We start from the raw sequence: 15,825 nt of genomic DNA, 5'->3' as shown, positions 1-15,825 counted from the left end.
ACCATCAGCGGATATGTAGCACAAATGATTACAGTTGCAATTCTCTGTGACAGGCAGAACGGCCTCCAATATGCATTTGTGTTGGTCGTGTTTAATTGTGGTACCAGGCTTGGTAGAGTTCGTAAGGAGCGCCAACTGCGTCAGGTGTTTAGTGATCACTCTGGAGGACAAGGAAGTGCCACGTACTCGTATGAGACACCGTTCCACGAATGTGAAACGGATCTCAGTGTGAGGCTTCATTGGGCCAGATGTTCGTCATGGCTATTGTGATTGAGGGAATTCTGAGAGCACAACAGTACGCCAAAGAACATCATGCATCCTCATCTGTTACCACACACCAATTTTCAACTGGATGATGATCATTCACACATGACGCGCTTCTCTATGAACTCCAGTGGCCAGCAAGGCACGAGATCTGTTCACGAGAGAACATGTGTGGGACTAACTAAGACGTCAACTCCATCCCAGTGCCGGTATATAGGATATCAAGGACGAGTTGCTTCAGGTGTGGACCAGGTTGCATCAGGAGAAGATACAACGGCTTTCATGACACCAGCTGAATAACTGCATGCATCCAGCCCAGACGGGGTGGAAAGTCGTAATGATAAAAGGGCTCATACAGCCGCAGTTATTTGTCCATTAGACTCTATTTTGTAACCACTGAAACACAATCACATTCCCTCTTAATCCATGAATTTCCACTGAATTTCCTGTTTCCCTTTTGGGTATTCACCTTTTGTTGCCAGTATTTGGCTAATAACCCAGCGTTAGGAAGAAGTCCAGGTGAAACCACCGTGTCGCCATCACGTCCAGCAGTGTGTAAGAGAATTGTGTCAGTCGGCTAACGTAGAGACGCGTATCAGTACCATCGCGAGTGCTGACGACATATCCGATGCCTCATTCACGCAGGTTCTTGCGGTAGACGGCTTTTCCCATGTAGTTTCCGGCATTGGTACAGCGTCTGTTGTGTGCACTACTTTACATGTATCAGCATCTTCAAACTGCTAAATAAGAATACTTTAATAGGTTTCCTTCCTTTAATAATGGTTAACATTGCACTAATCCACTTCGTTCTTAACGTGTTATGAGACAATGGATGATAGTACCGTAGGGACTATAAAATGAAACTACGTAATACCCCGTACATCAGAAGAACTAAATAGAATAGCGCTAAACTGAAGAAAAATCCGATATATGGCAGAAATTTATGCCGAGAGTGTGATCATCTGAATAGATATCACTTTAGTTGTGCTTAGTAATAGAAAAATATTTGATGTTTTTAGAAATAAATTTACTGAATGCGAATAACTTGCGTGCAGCTATGTTAGGTGTTTTTGTACAGCGACACCTAACACAATTTAAATCAAGTTATTCGAATTCAGCAAATTTATTTCGAAATAATTTCGACTGCTTGTCTTTCGTCAACAATGTCTGCTCATCCAGATACGCAAATAGATACTATATGCCGAGGCGAGCAATAGACGATAACATCATAGGTCTCGTTTCCTCATCGTCTCATTCTCATTGGTGCGGAAATACTGCGCATAGCTGAGAGCATTCAGTGATGAGTATACGAGACTGTGATACAGGAATGTAGACATTGTGGCATATGGAAGTCTGGATCGGTTCAGGAGGCGTGCGCGGATCACTTAATGAGCGGTAAATCCACGTTCGAGCCCCGATCGATGACAAATTTTGTTATACCATCAACGGGCAGTACAACGACACCTAATGCAGCTGAAGCTATATTATTCACATTCAGCGTATTTATTTCGAAATAATTTCGATCGACTTTCTGTCGTCAACAGTGTCTGCTCATCCAGACATGAAAGTAAATAATACACTGCCGAAGCAAAGAATCTCAACACCAAGGGGGAGTTGTGCGACATAAACGAAAATTGGCAGCCATGATTTTGTGGTGTGACCGCCAGACACCACACTTGCTAGGTGGTAGCCTTTAAATCGGCCGCGGTCCGTTAGTATACGTCGGACCCGCGTGTCGCCACTATCAGTGATTGCAGACCGAGCGCCGCCACACGGCAGGTCTAGTCTAGAGAGACTCCCTAGCACTCGCCCCAGGTGTACAGCCGACTTCGCTAGCGATGGTTCACTGACTACATACGCTCTCATTTGCAGAGACGACAGTCTAGCATAGCCTTCAGCTACGTCATTTGCTACGACCTAGCAAGGCGCCATATTCAGTTACTATGTCTGCTGAACAAATAATATTGTGACTCATGTACCGTCAAGAGCGACGTTCATCTTTAAGGGATTAAAGTTAAGTATCCAATTAATTACGTCCGTTTTCTGAATTCTCATTCCTTGTCATGTTCCAGACCTCACGTCAGTATAGTTCTTCCCTCTTCACGCTGGCCTGCGTGAGCTAAAACGTGTGCATTTCGGTCTCCTCTAGTGACACGGTGTTGGCTCTTCAGCCAACACAACAGATTTTACATCTGAAAAATAATTCTGTATTCAAATTTCGCACCAGTCGCACAAGAATGGCTCTAGTAGCGCCACTATGAAGATGCAAATCAGGTTTGCTTCAAAAAACACCCTGTAACGGTCGTGAGTGTTAGTACCTTCGATGTTGGACGTCGTATCTTTAAAGGTGACAAAGACGCCACTGTCAGTACCTCAATGGGTTTGAGTCAGTTCGTGTAATAGGGCTGCGAGAAACTGGATGTGCCTGTTATGACATTGGAGAATGTCTTGGCAGGAATGTAGTCTCGGTACTTGATTGCTGGCAGTGGTGGTCCCGAGAATGCACGGTCGCAATAAAATCGGTCTCCGGACGGCACGTGGCACTACCGAGAGGGAAGACCGTGTTGGGCGTAAGGCTCTTGCGCGTCGCACTGCATCTGCAGCGGCAATTAAACAGCGGCTGGCACCACAGTGACACAATGAATTGCGCTTACTGCAAGGACAGCGCAAGCAAGACGACCTGTAGCATTCATTCCAGCGACCCCAAACCGCCTCGGATAGCGATTTCAGTGTTGTCAAGCGAGAGCTAATTGGAGGTCAGAGTGTAGGTTCTTTTTTCTTATGAAAGGCGGTTCTGCCTCAGTGCCGGTGATGGTCGTATTTTGGTTAGGAGGAGGCCAATTGGTGGCCTGCAACCAATCTGTCTGTTTGCTAGAAACACTGGACCTGCACCTGGAGTTATGGTCGAGGGTCCGATTTCGAATGACAGCAGGAGCACAGTCGTGGTTATCCCACGCACCCTGACCGCAAAACGGTAAGGCAATGTAGTGAATCGACCTGTCACGCTTCCATTCCTGAACAGTACTCCAGGGGTGTTTTCCGACAGCATAATTCTCGCCAACTGTTGTAATCCAACATACTCTGCGGAGTGTCGATGTGTTTCGTTGGCCTGCTAGATCACCAAATTTTTTTCCAATCGTGCACATATGCGACATCATCGTACGAAAACGCCAGCGTCATCGATAGCCAGCATTAACCGTCCCTGTACTGACCTGCGAATTGCAACAGGCGTGGAATCACATACCACAAAGTTACATCTGACACCAGTCTGGAACCGCGAGACCGCTACGGTCGCAGGTTCGTATCCTGCCTCGGGCATGGATGTGTTTGATGTCCTTAGGTTAGTTAGGTTTAGATAGTTCTAAGTTCTAGGGGACTAATGACCTCAGAAGTTGAGTCCCAGAGTGCTCAGAGCCATTTGAACCTTTTTTTTTTTTTTTTTTTTTTTTGACACCTGTACAACAAAAAGTAGTGCATCTGCATGTTTGTTTTCAACATTCTGGCGGTTACACTGGTTGTTAGTATACCGGAATTTCAGATTTGCAATCGCTTATTTTGCAGTTACATTAACCTGTGTGCCTGCAATGTGGATCACTTAAATATTAATGTTAATGTTAATATTTATGTTAATTAATGTAGCAGCATTGCAGATCTGCAATCGCTTATTTCGCAGTTACATTAACCTGAGTTCCTGCCATGCGGATCACTTAAATATGTTACCTAGACAAATGTATTCCAGAAATTTCATTACTCTACATTAATTTTTTCCGCCAGTCTAGATTTCCCTTTCTCTCTCTCTCTCTCTCTCTGTCTCAAAACTACGTAAGTACAGTGTGCATATTCCTTTTTTCCCATTTGGTTTGGGGAATCAGGCAACAATTTCAATTAGCACTCATTTCTTTCTTGCATTCTCTACGACACTGTTCTTCCTTTTCAGCGTGTCTCTTCTGTCTCTTTTCAGACCACATCTGAACATCTCACATATTTTCTTAATTCTTCTATCTTTTAATCTTCCTAATTTTAACACTTTCTTTCTGGCTCTTTTTCTGTATTTTAATATCACTTTCTAACTTCGAAACCTCTTTGCTTTTTATGGTATCTAAAATATTCCAACTGATTCTTCTCTGCAATATATTTATAATTTTTGAAATTTGTAAGTCAGAGTCAGCAGTCACTTGTACAGAGTAATTCCAGTCCCACTGACGTGGTGTGTTGTATTAGTTTAGACTTTCGTGATGTACCTACCCACCTACACACACCACACACACACACACACACACACACACACACACACACACACACACACACACACACACACACTTGTAATTGTAAATAGCTGTTCTCCGCCTTTCATTTTTCGAAAATTCTGTTGAAATTACTTTTGTGGGTTTTCCCTGGTACCACCAGTTTCTCATTTGAATGCGTAATAAATACCAAATTTCAGCCATGTGGAAGTATCGACCTTGCTAGATCGGTGTCCTGCAGTAGTTTTTCAAGTGTTTTTCAGATAAACAAGCTAAGCAGCTGGTCATGTAATCGATATCTGAGAGTTGTAGCAGGGGAGCAGGAAGAACTGAGTTGGAGAGCGGAGTTGCGAGTTGCTGACAGAGGGATGAGCAGGGGCGTGGCGTGGCTGTCTGCAAATAAGAGTCGCCGCACCGGGCCGAGCAGTACGCTTTCGCTGGGCTCTGATACACGCAGCGAGGCCGACGGTGGATTTAGCTGTTGGTGGCGAGGTGGACAGCCCACAGATACTGATGCTGTAACCGTTAGTTGCTGCTCGACCATTCTGTACCACCGTGCGTCGATTGGGAAGGCATCAACGAGGAGAGGAGAACGTGTAGCTGGCCTTCGACTACATGCTAACACAGCTGGTACGTGAATCTGGGGAATCGGCATTAATAGCAACCAGTGAAGCGACGTTTTCACCATGTGGTTATGCTCGCGATCATAACTGAGCATATATCAGCTCTGTTCAACATAGATAGAATCTGTCAAGGAAGTAGGACTCTGCTCTACTGTAGCTGACGATTGGCAATTTCATAAACTATGTTTAATTTTGATGTCTTGTTGGTGTAATGTCAGAGAGAAAGAGCAACGTTGTCTGGAAGTTTGAGAAAGAGGATTGGGTTGTGCTAAAGAAGTAAATTACATTTAATTATCAAGTTTAAGTTAACTTTCGAGTGAATATGTTATATGGTTTTTAAATGGATATATACTCTTGCCAGTGGCAAGAGAAGCTTCATAATTAGAAGGAAGGTCAGCGTTGGCCGTAATTTTATGGTTTAGTGACAGAAAAATCGATTTTCAATCACATAATTATCGTCTTCAGTGTTGTGGTGTACAAATTAATACTAATAGGCACTGGTGTCAAGTTATTAACCAAAGCTATGAAACGATCACAATAACTGAAATACTGCAGTTATTTGTACACCACAACAGTGTAGACGATCATTATGTGATTGAATATTGATTTTTATGTCAATAAACCATCAAAATTACGGCCAGCGCTGACCTTCCTTCTAATTTCACATGTATGGTCGTTGTGCACACAGCACTCTATGGAGACGCCAATCAATGAAGCTTAATAAGTTTCCTTCCTTACTGTAAAACTAGTGTTTTTGGAGTGTAGTTGGTCAAAACGCAGTGTGATTTGTAAAAGCCTAGTAAGACAGTTAACTGCGTACAAAGTTTTTATTTTATGCAGTTGTAATTTTTGTTAGCTAGTTTTCTACGTAGAACTGAAAAGGGAATTTACTTTTGCAGACAATATTTCGAAAATTAAACTTTTTGCTCAGAACTGAGTAATACCATAGAAAACGGCACAAGTGTGCAGCAGTTTTTAATTATTGATTGGGCTGTTGATATCAAATAAATGTTTTTAAAAGTTTCTTTTGACATATCGTAAGCATCCAGTACCTTCCGCTTTCCTAAATCTGTGTACCGTCATTGTTAAAAATTATTCTGAAACAGTCGAAGTAGTTCCTGAACTAAGCTGCGTGTTGCTGAATACTACTTTATGAATTGGCGCTGGTGTCCTTCCCTTTCCGAAATTTACGATAGATTGAATAAAATTAATTTTAACAATTTCAAAGTCAGTTGTTGAACTATATGAACCTGCGAATGGTGCTGAATGCTTGGTTGAGAATATTACAAAATAAAATAGCTCCTCCGCCCGTCGTCCTTATTTTTCTTCCGCCGTCACGACTGTCGAGACCTTTTAATGCCGTCGACAAACTGAAGCGCGCACGCCTCTGCCGGCACGTGATCTTTCTCGTTAGCCCGGCCGTCCGCCACAGGACAGGCGTCCGCGACCCTCCAGCCCTCCGCCTGCTAGGCTTGTGGGCTGGTAGCGCGTGGGGGAGGGGGCGGTGGCGGCGGCGGCGAGAGGGAGCTGCCGGAGTTGACAGCGGCCTCATTACGTGGCAGTGCCGCGGCTTGTGACGTCACACCACTTTCAGCGCGGGGCGCCTCCCCTCGCTGCCTCCTTGCGAGGCAGTCGTTCGATCCCTAAACTGTGCCGGCCGCGGTGGTCTAGCGGTTCTAGGCGCTCAGTTCGGAACCGCGCGACTGCTACGGTCGCAGGTTCGAATCCTGCCTCGGGCATGGATGTGTGTGATGTCCTTAGGTTGGTTAGGTTTAATTAGTTCTAAGTTCTAGGGGACTGATGACCACAGATGGTGGTGGTGGTTAGTGTTTAACGTCCCGTCGACAACGAGGTCATTAGAGACGGAGCGCAAGCTCGGGTTAGGGAAGGATTGGGAAGGAAATCGGCCGTGCCCTTTCAAAGGAACCATCCCGGCATTTGCCTGATTTAGGGAAATCACGGAAAACCTAAATCAGGATGGCCGGAGACGGGATGGAACCGTCGTCCTCCCGAATGCGAGTCCAGTGTGCTAACCACTGCGCCACCTCGCTCGGTGACCACAGATGTTAAGTCCCATAGTGCTCAGAGCCATTTGAACCATTTTATCCCTAAACTGTGCTGCTTCCGCTCTCGGCTCTCAGGCTCACGTTATATCGAACAAAGTGCGACGTCATACTAAGACCATCGTTCCGTATTCGGGAAGGTGCCGATCCAAATTCCAGTCAGGCCATACAGATTTTCGTTTTCCATCGCCTTCACGTCTTCGTCTACACCCTTCAAGCAACCTTATCGTGTGTGACGGAAGATACTTCTTGAGGCACTATCACTTCCTACTTGTCTTGTTCCTATGGCGAATAGTGCTCGGGAAGTTGGTAATCATGGAATGTAAGCATTCACGGCCGGCCTCTTCTTCAGTTAAAACTTCCGTGTTGGGAGACCATGGTAAACATATAAAACGGCTTCTTAACGTTTCGTCTACAACTTCGGCAGACATTTCCGACGTAAAACGACTACTGCGTCACGGCTTGAGGGACTCTCGTTTATATAGAGCGCATAGACTGCACGACCATATGTCACGTGCTGCCGACTGTGTGATGACCTCTGGAAGGTGTCATCATTTTAGCTCGAACATAATCGATTGTCATTCTGCTGGTGCAAAGTCGACGTCATTATTTTATCTGACTTCAAGCCTTCTTCTGTTAAAATTGTAGTGGTATTCACGAAGTACTGCTGCTTCTCTATACATGTTTTCACGATAATGTGATGCCCATGCAGATGAGGTGGCCCGATATCTCACCTCCTTGATGCAGCCGTATACTGCTAGAACTGGCAGTTAGATTAAAAACTCCATGCATTTTAATGAAAAACCGAAGATTAATGACACCTCAAGTGACACTGTGGCAGTTTTGACGTAGTGTCCCTGTTTACTATGGTTCCTGTAAAAGAAGCTATTTCATACATTGCAGGTATTTTTCCGACTGAAACAGTGACTTTGTTTAAACACTGTCCTACCACAACTTATTTCCCGTATAACAATGAATTTTGCGAACAAATCGACGGGTGGGTATGGACAAGCCACTTATTTCAATTGTTATCAATTTATTTGTGGAGTTCTTCGAAAACCGGGCGCTGCAAACGGCCAAGACCAGCTTAGTTGTACCGCGATGTGGACGATACCTTTGTAGTATGGACTCACAGCGAAGAGGGACTGGATGTCTTCTGGTGCATATCAGTATTATTAACCCAAAGATATAGGTTACGATGGAGAAAGTGAGCAATTGCCAACTTAATTTTCTCGTTGTATCTGTAATTGATGGAGTAGACGGGACTGTGGGCCATAAGGTATACTGATACGACACACACCCTGATCGATACCTCCACAAGGAATCAAACCATCAACATAGACAAAAAAGAGTTAAATCTTGGGTGGCGATGGGGGGGTCAGGGGGAGGGGGGAGACCCAACAAAATCTGCAACCCGCTTTATTTGCAGGTTGAATTAAATCACTTACGGTGAGCCTTCAACAATAATGGATATGCTAGAAAGGGGATTGTTTGAACGCTCCATCAAAGACTAGAAGAAGCCGGAAGTACTGATCAACAACGGTCACCATCTGGAAACGTTTCCCTCCCGTTCACTATTAAATTACGGATCGCATTGGGAAATTTTGGCCAAGTGTGGGGTCGAAATGACCTTTAGACCAACCAAGATTGATGAATATTTAAGAACTGCACAAGTTCACGGTATTCCCTAACAACACTTGGTGTATATAAAATTCCTAGCAGTTGCCGATAGGTGCATATTGGAACCACGAAAGAAGTGTCAGCTCCCACAAAGACGAACACAAAAGGAACTTTTGTGTGGGATGTACTGAAAAATCGGCCTTAGCGCGAACGTGTTTTTCGAGATGGGAACCGCGAAACAAAATTCAGTGAGGCGAGCGTTTTAGGAAGGACATTGCAATATCATGCATGCATGCATTGTTAATCAATAGAGATTCATAAACACCGTAATAATTTTAATGGAAACGAAGGTTTGTAGTTAGGCAAAATATGGATGTCAATCTCTGATTTTACCTTCACAGTCTTTTCCAGTGATATGCACTACGGGCCAACAGAATGACAATCGCTTGCTTTCAGTCGAGAATGATGGCGGCACCCAGAAATAGTCACACAGTCGCCACCACGTGACGTATGGAGGTGCCCTCTATACGCTCTGTAAATGCGAAGGTCCCTCAAGCCTGAGAGGCAGTGGGTGTTTAACTATGGAAGATGTGTCCCGTAGTTATAGACGAAACGTCAGGAATCAGTTTTATACAAGGACGACGGCCTCTCATCCCGGAAGTTTTAATTGAAGGGATTGATCATAAGTGTACGTATCAGTTTCACTCTCTGATTTTATCTTCAGAGTCCTCTCCAGAGATATGCACTACGGGTCAAAATTTTCGGTCAGTTATCATAATTATGGTTCTGTGGGTAAAACACGGATTTCGTTTTGAATGGTCTGGCATATAATAGTTATGAAAATAAAACAAATATAAACATTTAAGACGCAGTGACTGTGTTGTATATTTGAATGTTTGTTCTCATAGAGTATTCAGTATCCACAATAACACTGACACGCCTTTACTTAGTACAGTTCCATTCGAATATGTCTCATTCCTTCAGTTTTCTGCATAACAATCAATTCTCATTTAATGTAAACCTAAGTTTCCGCGGGCGTTGTCACCGTCCATAAAATTCTTCAGGGTATGTGACCGCGCTGTCAGTATGAAAAATAGTGGAAAACCTCTTACGTAATGACAATGCCGTCACATACCATGAAGAATTTTATGGACAATTCGCATTAGTTCACAGCACATTGTGTTGTGCAAGGATAGCGGAGTACGTGTGGAGTGCACATGTGGGTTTTTTAGGTTAGAGAATTCGCTCCCTCGGCCCGACAAGACGCCTCCTGAGAAGCGACAAGGTAGTACTAGGTAAAACGCAACAGTAAACAACAATATTAATGTGCTAATGGTAAACTGCAGGGGCGTCTATAGAAAGGTCCCAGAACTTCTCTCATTAATAAACGGTCACAACGCCCACATAGTACTAGGGACAGAAAGTTGGCTGAAACCAGATGCAAACATTAATGAAATTCTGAATCCAGATTGGAATGTATACCGCAGAGACAGGATGGACAGTGAAGGGGGTGGTGTGTTTATAGCAACAAAAAGTACAATAGTATCGAAGGATATTGACGGAGATCCGAAATGTGAAATAATTTGGGTGAAGGTCACGGTTAAAGCAGGCTCAAACATGGTAATTGGATGTCTTTATAGGCCCCCTGGCTCAGCAGCTGTTGTTGCAGGGACCTGAAGGAAAACTTGGAAAATATCTCGAGTAGATTTCCCGACCATGTTATAGATCTGGGTGGAGATTTTAATTTGCCGGATATAGACGGGGAGACTCAAACGTTTATAACGGGAAGCAGGGACCAAGAATCCAGTGAAATCTTTTTAAGTGCATTATCTGAAAACTACATTGAGCAGTTAAACAGAGAACCGACTCGTGGCGATAACATATTAGACCTTCTGGTGACAAACAGACCCTAACTGTTTGAAACAGTTAACGCAGAACAGGGAATTAGCGATCATAAAGCGGTTACTGCATCGATGATTTCAGCCGTAAATAGAAATACTGAAAAAGGCAGCAAGCTTTTTCTGTTTAGCAAAAGTGGCAAAAAGCCGATTTCAGTGTACTTTACAGCTCAACACAAAAGTTTTGTCTCAAGTACAGATAGTGTTGAGGATCAGTGGACAAAGTTCAAAACCACCGTACAATATGGGTTAGATGAGTATGTTCCAAGCAAGGTTGTAAGAGATGGGAAAGAGCCACCGTGGTACAACAACCGAGTTAGAAAACTGCTGCGGAAACAAAGGGAACTTCACAGCAAACATAATCATAGCCGAAGCCCTGCAGACAAACAAAAATTACACGAAGCGAAATGCAATGTGAGGAGGGCTATGCGACAGGCGTTCAATGAATTCGAAAGTAAAGTTCTATGTAATGACTTGGCAGAAAATCCTAAGAAGTTTTGGTCTTATGTCAAAGCGGCAAGTGGATCAAAAAAAAAAAAATGTCCAGGCACTCTGTGACCAAAATGGTACTGACACAGAGGGTGACAGACTAAAGGCCGAAATAATAAATGTCTTTTTCCAAAGCTGTTTCAGAGAGGAAGACTGCACTGTAGTTCCTTCTCTAGATTTTCGTACAGATGACAAAATGGTAGATATCGAAATAGACGACAGAGGGATAGAGAAACAATTAAAATCGCCCAAAAGAGGAAAGGCCGCTGGACCTGATGGGATACGAGTTCGATTTTACACAGAGTACGCGAAGGAACTTGCCCCACTTCTTGCAGCGGTGTACTGTAGGTCTCTAGAAGAGCGTAGCGTTCCAAAGGATTGGAAAAGGGCACAGGTTATCCCCGTTTTTAAGAAGGGACGTCGAACAGATGTGCAGAACTATAGACCTATATCTCTAACGTCGATCAGTTGTAGAATTTGGAACACGTATAATGTTCGAGTACAATGACTTTTCTGGAGACTAGAAATCTACTCTGTAGGAATCAGCATGGGTTTCGAAAAAGAAGATCGTGTGAAACCCAGCTCGCGCTATTCGTCCACGAGACTCAGAGGGCCATAGACACAGGTTCCCAAGTAGATGCCGTGTTTCTTGACTTCCGCAAGGCGTTCGATACAGTTCCCCAAAGTCGTCTAACGAACAAAGTAAGAGCATATGGACTATCAGACCAATTGTGTGATTGGATTGAAGAGTTCCTAGATAACAGAACGCAGCATGTCATTCTCAATGGAGAGAAGTCTTCCGAAGTAAGAGTGATTTCAAGTGTGCCGCAGGACCGTTGATATTCACAATATACATAAATGACCTTGTGGATAAAATCGGAAGTTCACTGAGGCTTTTTGCGGATGATGCTGTAGTATATCGAGAGGTTGTAACAATGGAAAATTGTGCTGAAATGCAGGAGGATTACAACGAATTGACGCATGGTGCAAGGAATGGCAACTTAATCTCAATGTAGACAAGTGTAATGTGCTGCGAATACATAGAAAGAAAGATTCTCTATCATTCAGCTGCAATAAGTAGGTCAGCAACTGGAAGCTGTTAATTCCATAAATTATCTGGGAGTTGATCGTCGGTAAAGCAGATGCCAGACTGAGATTCATTGGAAGAGTCCTAAGGAAATGCAATCCGAAAACAAAGGAAGTAGGTTACAGTACACTTGTTCGCCCACTGCTTGAATATTGCTCACCAGTGTGGGATCCGTACCAGATAGGGTTGATAGAGGAGATAGAGAAGATCCAACGGAGAGCAGCGCGCTTCGTTATAGGATCATTTGGTAATCGCGAGGGCGTTACAGAGATTATAGATAAACTCCAGTGGAAGACTTTGCAGGAGAGGCGCTCAGTAGCTCGGTACGGGCTTTTGTTGAAGTTTCGGGAAAATACCTTCACTGAGGAGTCAAGCAGTATATTGTTCCCTCCTGCGCATATCTCGCGAAGAGAGTATGAGGATAAAATCAGAGAGATTACAGCCCACACAGCGGCATACCGACAATCTTTCTTTCCACGAACGATACGAGACTGGAATAGAAGGGAGAACCGACAGAGGTACTCCAAGTACCCTCCGCCACATACCGCCAGGTGGCTTGCGGAGTATGGATGTAGATGTAGATGTACTCGTAGATGTGTTTGTATATCTGATCAGGTTCATTTCGAGTTATCTCGTATTGGGTCGCAAGTAGGAGATCTGAAATGAAAAACACTCTGTAATTATTCCTCTGCATCAGGAAACCCATTCTAGTAGGACAATAGTAATAAAAGAGGGAGTAGATCGATCTACAACAGTGTATACATTGCAGTGGTTCAAGCAATCTGGTGTCAATGAGTATTTCGGAATCTGAAAGACACCGAGTAACATCGTACAAACAAGGTTAGTTCATTCGTGTACAAAGCAAACGTCAGCACCTGAAATTCGCTAAGAAGTAAACAGTATGATAGAACATCCGATCTCAGTCTCAACAGTGCAACGCTATCTTCATGAAAAAAGATTAAAAGGGAACATTGCAGACAAAAAACATCCATTACACAAACCAGAAACAAGTGAAAAGGTTGCAATTGGAACAGTAACATAAAAACAGAAGCGCGCAGCAATGGTCCAAGGTGTACTCAAGGACAAATCTGAAGTATACAGGGTGTCCCAGCTATCTTGTCCACGCAAAATATCTCTGGAACAATGACAGCTATTGGAAAACGACTTTCACCGGTATCAATGTATGGCTGGGGCCCATGAATGTACATACACTCCTGGAAATGGAAAAAAGAACACATTGACACCGGTGTGTCAGACCCACCATACTTGCTCCGGACACTGCGAGAGGGCTGTACAATCAATGATCACACGCACGGCACAGCGGACACACCAAGAAACGCGGTGTTGGCCGTCGAATGGCGCTAGCTGCGCAGCATTTGTGCACCGCCGCCGTCAGTGTCAGCCAGTTTGCCGTGGCATACGGAGCTTCATCGCAGTCTTTAACACTGGTAGCATGCCGCGACAGCGTGGACGTGAACCGTATGTGCAGTTGATGGACTTTGAGCGAGGGCGTATAGTGGGCATGCGGGAGGCCGGGTGGACGTACCGCCGAATTGCTCAACACGTGGGGCGTGAGGTCTCCACAGTACATCGATGTTGTCGCCAGTGGTCGGCGGAAAGTGCACGTGCCCGTCGACCTGGGACCGGACCGCAGCGACGCACGGATGCACGCCAAGACCGTAGGATCCTACGCAGTGCCGTAGGGGACCGCACCGCCACTTCCCAGCAAATTAGGGACACTGTTGCTCCTGGGGTATCGGCGAGGACCATTCGCAACCGTCTCCATGAAGTTGGGCTACGGTCCCGCACACCGTTAGGCCATCTTCCGCTCACGCCCCAACATCGTGCAGCCCGCCTCCAGTGGTGTCGCGACAGGCGTGAATGGAGGGACGAATGGAGACATGTCGTCTTCAGCGATGAGAGTCGCTTCTGCCTTGGTGCCAATGATGGTCGTATGCGTGTTTGGCACCGTGCAGGTGAGCGCCACAATCAGGACTGCATACGACCGAGGCACACAGGGCCAACCCCGGCATCATGGTGTGGGGAGCGATCTCCTACACTGGCCGTACACCACTGGTGATCGTCGAGGGGACACTGAATAGTGCACGGTACATCCAAACCGTCATCGAACCCATCGTTCTACCATTCCTAGACCGGCAAGGGAACTTGCTGTTCCAACAGGACAATGCACGTCCGCATGTATCCCGTGCCACCCAACGTGCTCTAGAAGGTGTAAGTCAACTACCCTGGCCAGCAAGATCTCCGGATCTGTCCCCCATTGAGCATGTTTGGGACTGGATGAAGCGTCGTCTCACGCGGTCTGCACGTCCAGCACGAACGCTGGTCCAACTGAGGCGCCAGGTGGAAATGGCATGGCAAGCCGTTCCACAGGACTACATCCAGCATCTCTACGATCGTCTCCATGGGAGAATAGCAGCCTGCATTGCTGCGAAAGGTGGATATACACTGTACTAGTGCCGACATTGTGCATACTCTGTTGCCTGTGTCTATGTGCCTGTGGTTCTGTCAGTGTGATCATGTGATGTATCTGACCCCAGGAATATGTCAATAAAGTTTCCCCTTCCTGGGACAATGAATTCACGGTGTTCTTATTTCAATTTCCAGGAGTGTATTTGGAAACATTCTAAAACGAAAGCATATGTGTTTTAACACAAACTTATGTTTTTTTAAATGGACCGCCTATATTATTTCTTCAGCAATCCATAGCATGACAAAGCACATACACAATGGCGTTGATTGCATCGCAATATTCCCATTACATCCCGAGATATTAAGACGCGAAGCTGACGCTTGAAACACCCGACATGCGCTGCTAGCGCACGTCCTGAGGCTCAGGCGTGAACCCCATGCTGCCCGTAATCGCGATGTGATTGGCATGCGTAATCAGACTTCCATACTTATCAAGAGGTCCGAAACGAATAATACGGTCTGCTGCCATCCTGCGTTAACGTCGTACATTCCAGCAGGTATTTACCCCATAGGCTAGGGGTGATGCGGTTCTGTAACATATCTGTGTACCGCAACGTTAGTCACGAAGTTAACTTCGCTTATGGTTAATCCGTTACGAAATAGGTAATGCCGTTCAAAGTTAAAACTTTACTTCACTATAGACCTAGCGCAAGTGACAGTTAATCATTCACTCGTAATAGTAAAATTCATATTGATGGTTTTAGTGAAACGAGCAAGTGGACTAAAAGTTTTACCGTTGTTTAGGTAAAAATGATTTGATTTGAGAAGTTCAGGTAGGACATAGAAGATGAATGTAAACATGTTTAACCAATTAGTTTTATTATCACATAATTATCAATGTTATGTTTATCTGATGCGTTAAATGACAAATTGTTGCAAACAAAAGTTTCTTAACATGACTGGGTAAAATGGCCCTTTGTAGAAACTTCCACTGTGATACCAGCACTACATACTAAACATAGCGTTCACGTCTCATGATCAAAGTGATGCCCATTGGCTTGCATACATAGGGTCACTCTGCGGATGAAGGATGCCCTACTTCGTGCT

The 15,825-nt window shown here is 44.7% G+C and overlaps 1 long non-coding RNA gene across 1 annotated transcript in view; it reads left to right on the top strand.

Moving 5' to 3' along the window:
- LOC124803641 overlaps positions 1-15,825 on the top strand; it is a 1,814,685-nt gene that overhangs the window by 1,264,756 nt on the left and 534,104 nt on the right. The window lies entirely within an intron of this gene.

The sequence above is a fragment of the Schistocerca piceifrons genome, chromosome 1, assembly GCF_021461385.2.
Source record: "Schistocerca piceifrons isolate TAMUIC-IGC-003096 chromosome 1, iqSchPice1.1, whole genome shotgun sequence".
Taxonomy (NCBI): domain Eukaryota; kingdom Metazoa; phylum Arthropoda; class Insecta; order Orthoptera; family Acrididae; genus Schistocerca; species Schistocerca piceifrons.
The sequence above is the reverse complement of the archived record's forward strand: the minus strand, read 5'-3'. Positions and strand labels throughout refer to the sequence as shown.